At 70.8% G+C, this 5,000-nt stretch overlaps 1 non-coding gene across 1 annotated transcript; it reads right to left on the bottom strand.

Annotated features, from left to right (window-relative positions):
- Nucleotides 1–2,788: 2,788 nt before the first annotated feature.
- Nucleotides 2,789–2,907, bottom strand: LOC135977929 (5S ribosomal RNA). The gene has a single exon (XR_010595350.1). It is a non-coding gene; the product is annotated as a 5S ribosomal RNA (ribosomal RNA).
- Between the last annotated feature and the right edge of the window lie 2,093 nt (nucleotides 2,908–5,000).

Raw genomic sequence — 5,000 nt, 5'->3', positions numbered from 1 at the left:
GTCGTCCCCCGAGGACTCCGGGGGCAGGCTTAACAGTCATCCGCCCCGGGCGCTCCAGGGGGAAAGCTTAATAGTCCTCCCCCGAGAGTGTGTGTGTGTGTGTGTGTGGGAGGGAGGCTTAGCAGTCTTGCCCCGGGCGGTCCGGTGGGGGAGGCTTAGCAGTCGTCATCCGAGGACTCCGGGGGCAGGCTTAATAGTGGTTCCAGGGGAGGCTTAATAGTCGTCCCCCGGGCAGTCCGGGAGAGGCTTAATCGTCATCCCCCGACAGTGTGTGTGTGTGTGTGGGGGGGGAGGCTTAGCAGTCTTCCCCCAGGCTGGGTGGGGGCCTGGCGGGAGGCGTCGCAGTCTTCCCCCGGGCGGTCCGGTGGGGGAGGCTTAGCAGTCGTCATCAGGGCGGTCCGGGGGTGGGGGGAGGCCTCAGAGTCGTCCCTCGGAGAGCCGGGTCGGCGGCGGTGGCGGGTGTCAGGCTTTACGTCCAGCCTCCGGAGGGTGAGCGTCCTCGGACGGGATGCAGCTGCCGCAGAGAGGCAGCCTCTGAGGCAAGGAGCGGAGCACCGAGGCTGGGGAGAGGGGAGCAGGAGCCGGGGGCTGGGGTGGGTGGGTGGGGGGGGCGTTCAGGACAACCGATCAAGCCCCGGGAAGCGGCTGTCAAATGTTCAAAGTCCCCCCGGGACAACAGGTCAAGCCCTGGGAGGCGGCTGTCAAATGTTCAAAGTCCCCACCGGGACAACAGGTCAACCCCCGGGAAGCGGCTGTCAAATTTTCAAAGTCCCCGTTCGGCCACCAGGTCAACCCGCTGAATCTACTGGGTTGACCTGGCGGCCGGTTTGCTTTCCGGCCACCAGGTCAACCCATTGGATTCGACGGGTTGACCTGGTGGCCGGTTTGCTTTCCGGACCGGATGTCACCCCACTCCCAGGGCAGCGCGGCAGTGGTGCTGAGGACCGCAGAGGGGGGGCTTAATAGTCGAGAGGGAGCAGGTCCGGGGGAGGCTTAATAGTCGTCCCCCGAGGACTCCGGGGGCCAGGCTTAATAGTCGTCCCCCCCCCGGGCGCTCCAGGGGGGAAAGCTTAATAGTCCTCCCCCGAGGACTCCGGGGGCAGGCTTAACAGTCGTCCGCCCCGGGCGCTCCAGGGGGAAAGCTTAATAGTCCTCCCCCGACAGTGTGTGTGTGTGTGTGGGAGGGAGGCTTAGCAGTCTTGCCCCGGGCGGTCCGGTGGGGGAGGCTTAGCAGTCGTCCCCAGGGCGGTCCGGGGGTGGGGGGGGGGGGGAGGCCTCACAGTCGTCCCTCGGAGAGCCGGGTCAGCGGCAGTGGTGGGTTTACGTCCAGCCTCCGGAGGGTGCGCGTCCTCGGAGGCGATGCAGGCGCCGCAGAGAGGCAGCCTCCGAGGCAGGGAGCGGAGCACCGAGGCTGGGGAGAGGGGAGCAGGAGCCGGGGGCTGGGGCTGGGGGTGGGGGGCGTTCAGGACAACCGGTCAAGCCCCGGGAAGCAGCTGTCAAATGTTCCAAGTCCCCACTCGGCCACCAGGTCCACCCCAGTCTAGCAATGGGGTTGACCTGGCTGACGGCCGGTTAGTATCAAGGTAAACTCACCGTCGTCCACAGGAGGGCAGCTCTCAGGCCGGCCGGCTGCGGCTGACTCTGGGGCGGCGCCCGGTCCCGGCAGCGAGGGGCGGGGGGCGCGGAGCGAGACGGGGCTAACCGGGGGGGGGGCGCCTGCTGCGACTTTGGGGGCCGCGGGTCGTCAGTGGCGTGCAGGCCGGGCCTCTCCCGGGGGATTCGGGGGGGCGGTCCTGCGGGCCGGGCGCAGGGGGCTCGAGCGAGCCCGGGCCGGTCCGCCCCGGGGCCGGGGTCTCCGCCTGCGGCTCAGGGGGGCGCGGGTCGTCGGGGGAGGAAGCCCGGGGGAGCCGCACACCGGCCCGCCAGGCCAGGCCTGGCCTGGATGGCCGCGGGGGGATTCGGGGCGGTCCCGCGGGCCGGGGGCCGGGCGCAGGGGAGGCGGGGGGGCCGAGCGAGTCCGTCCCGGGCCCGGGGCCTCCCCCTGCGGCTTTGGGGTCCGTGGGTCCCCGCTGGAGGAAGCCACTGGGAGCTGGACACCCGCCGTCCGTCCCGCCAGGCCAGGCCTGGCCTGGGTGGCCGCGGGGGGATTCGGGGCGGTCCCGCGGGCCGGGGGCCGGGCGCAGGGGAGGCGGGGGGGCCGAGCGAGTCGGTCCCGGGCCCGGGGCCTCCCCCTGCGGCTTTGGGGTCCGTGGGTCCCCGCTGGAGGAAGCCGCTGGGCGCTGGACACCCGCCGTCCGTCCCGCCTGGCCAGGCCTGGCCTGGGTGGCCGCGGGGGGATTCGGGGCGGTCCCGCGGGCCGGCGGCCGGGCGCAGGGGGTCCGAGCGAGTCCGTCCCGGGCCCGGGGCCTCCCCCTGCGGCTTTGGGGTCCGTGGGTCCCCGCTGGAGGAAGCCGCTGGGCGCTGGACACCCGCCGTCCGTCCCGCCTGGCCAGGCCTGGCCTGGGTGGCCGCGGGGGGGGATTCGGGGCGGACCTGCGGGCCGGCGGCCGGGAGGGTCCGGGCCAGTCCGCCCCATGCCCGGGGTCTCCCCCAGCGGCTTCGGTGGCCCCGGGGGGGGTCCTCCGCGGAGGAAGCCGGGTGGGTGGGGAGCCGGACCCCAGGCGCCCAGACCCGTGACCTGCGGCCGCGACCTCCGACTCGGCAGGAGCGACGAGGGGCTTTCCGGCCCGTCCCCCCCTCTCCTTCCCCCCCAGAAAAGGAGAGAGAGCTGACTCGGACCGGGAAAAGCTGCCTACGGCACCTGGGATTCCCAGGCGGTCACCCATCCAAGTACTAGCCAGGCCCGGGACGGTTTACCTTCCGAGATCGGACGGGATCGGGGGCGTTCGGTCCGGTATGGCCGTAGGCACCCGGCCCCGCGCCTCCTCGCCCGCTTTCCCCTGCCGACGCCCGGGCCTGCCGCACGGTGAGCCCCGGTCGGACTGCCCCCCCCCCCTGCGGCAGGGCCCCCGTCTCTCGCGGGCCCGGTCCTTTTTTCCTTTTCGAGCTCCGGGGCCCGGGCTGGCCGCCAGAGCCCCTCCGCCCGCCCTCCCCGGCGTCGGGGAAAATACTGTCCCGGACTTCCAGTGCGCCCGATCCTGTCAGCCGGGGGGTGGGGAGGGGCAGTCCCTCGCTGCGGCCGGGGAGGGTGAGCCCAGGGCGGCTTGCCTGCCGTGCGAGGCCCCTCTCGGCCACCAGGTCAACCCCGAGTCGAAAGGGCTGAAAAATTTTCAGAGTCCCCTCCCGGGCACCAGGTCAACCCGTGGAATCGGACGGGTTCACCTGCTGGCCGGTTCGCTTCCCGGGCACCAGGTCAACCCGTGGAATCGAAAGGGTTCACCTGCTGGCCGGTTTGCTTTCCGGCCACCAGGTCAACCCCTAGGGGTTTTAACGGGGGCACGCCCGGTGGCCTCTTTCCCGTCCGGTCACCAGGTCAACCCGGATCTCCCTCCTTCCCTGGGCGTCCCCTCCTCGGAGGCGTCAGGTTCCATTTCCCCCCCCCCCAGACTTCCAGGGGCCCGATCCAGTCGGCCGGGAGGCAGTCCCTCGCTGCGGCCGGGGAGGGTGAGCCCAGGGCGGCCTGGTCCATGTCTCTAGTGGGCCCGATCCTTTTTTTTTTTTTCGAGCTCCGGGGCCAGGCCCGCCCGGGCAGCCCTCCTCGGAGGCGTGGGGCGATTTCCCCCCCCCCCCAGACTTCCAGGGGCCCGATCCTGTCGGCCGGGAGGCAGTCCCTCGCTGCGGCCGGGGAGGGTCAGCCCAGGGCGGCTTGCCTGCCGTGCGAGTCCCCTCTCGGCCACCAGGTCAACCCCGAGTCGAAAGGGCTGAAAAATTTTCAGAGTCCCCTCCCGGGCACCAGGTCAACCCGTGGAATCGAACGGGTTCACCTGCTGGCCGGTTCGCTTTCCGGCCACCAGGTCAACCCGTGGAATCGAAAGGGTTCACCTGCTGGCCGGTTCGCTTTCCGGCCACCAGGTCAACCCCTAGGTTTTAAGGGGGGGGGGACGCCCGGTGGCCTCTTTCCCGTCCGGTCACCAGGTCAACCCGGATCTCCCTCCTTCCCTGGGCGCCCCCTCCTCGGAGGCGTCAGGTTCCATTCTTTTTTCCAGACTTCCAGGGGCCCGATCCAGTCGGCCGGGTGGCAGTCCCTCGCTGCGGCCGGGGAGGGTGAGCCCAGGGCGGCTTGCCTGCCGTGCGAGTCCCCTCTCGGCCACCAGGTCAACCCCGAGTCGAAAGGGCTGAAAAATTTTCAGAGTCCCCTCCCGGGCACCAGGTCAACCCGTGGAATCGAACGGGTTCACCTGCTGGCCGGTTCGCTTCCCGGGCACCAGGTCAACCCGTGGAATCGAAAGGGTTCACCTGCTGGCCGGTTCGCTTTCCGGCCACCAGGTCAATCCCTAGGTTTTAAGGGGGGGGACGCCCGGTGGCCTCTTTCCCGTCCGGTCACCAGGTCAACCCGGATCTCCCTCCTTCCCTGGGCGCCCCCTCCTCGGAGGCGTCAGGTTCCAGTCTTTTTTCCAGACTTCCAGGGGCCCGATCCAGTCGGCCGGGAGGCAGTCCCTCGCTGCGGCCGGGGAGGGTGAGCCCAGGGCGGCCTGGTCCATGTCTCTAGTGGGCCCGATCCTTTTTTTTTTTTTTCGAGCTCCGGGGCCAGGCCCGCCCGGGCAGCCCTCCTCGGAGGCGTGGGGCGATTTCCCCCCCCCACCCCCAGACTTCCAGGGGCCCGATCCTGTCGGCCGGGAGGCAGTCCCTCGCTGCGGCCGGGGAGGGTCAGCCCAGGGCGGCCTGCTTGGCGGCCGGGTCCATGTCTCTAGTGGGCCCGATCCTTTTTTTCCCTTTTCCGGCTCCGGGGCCCGGGGTGCTCGGGTAGCCCTCCGCGGTGGCGTCGGCCAATTTTTTTTAAAATCAGACTTCCGTGGGCCCGATCCTGACGGCCGGGAGGCAGTCCCTCGCCGCGTCCGGGG

Source organism: Chrysemys picta, unplaced genomic scaffold (assembly GCF_011386835.1).
Source record: "Chrysemys picta bellii isolate R12L10 unplaced genomic scaffold, ASM1138683v2 scaf80, whole genome shotgun sequence".
NCBI lineage: Eukaryota > Metazoa > Chordata > Testudines > Emydidae > Chrysemys > Chrysemys picta.
This window is presented reverse-complemented; position numbering and strand designations above follow the sequence as displayed.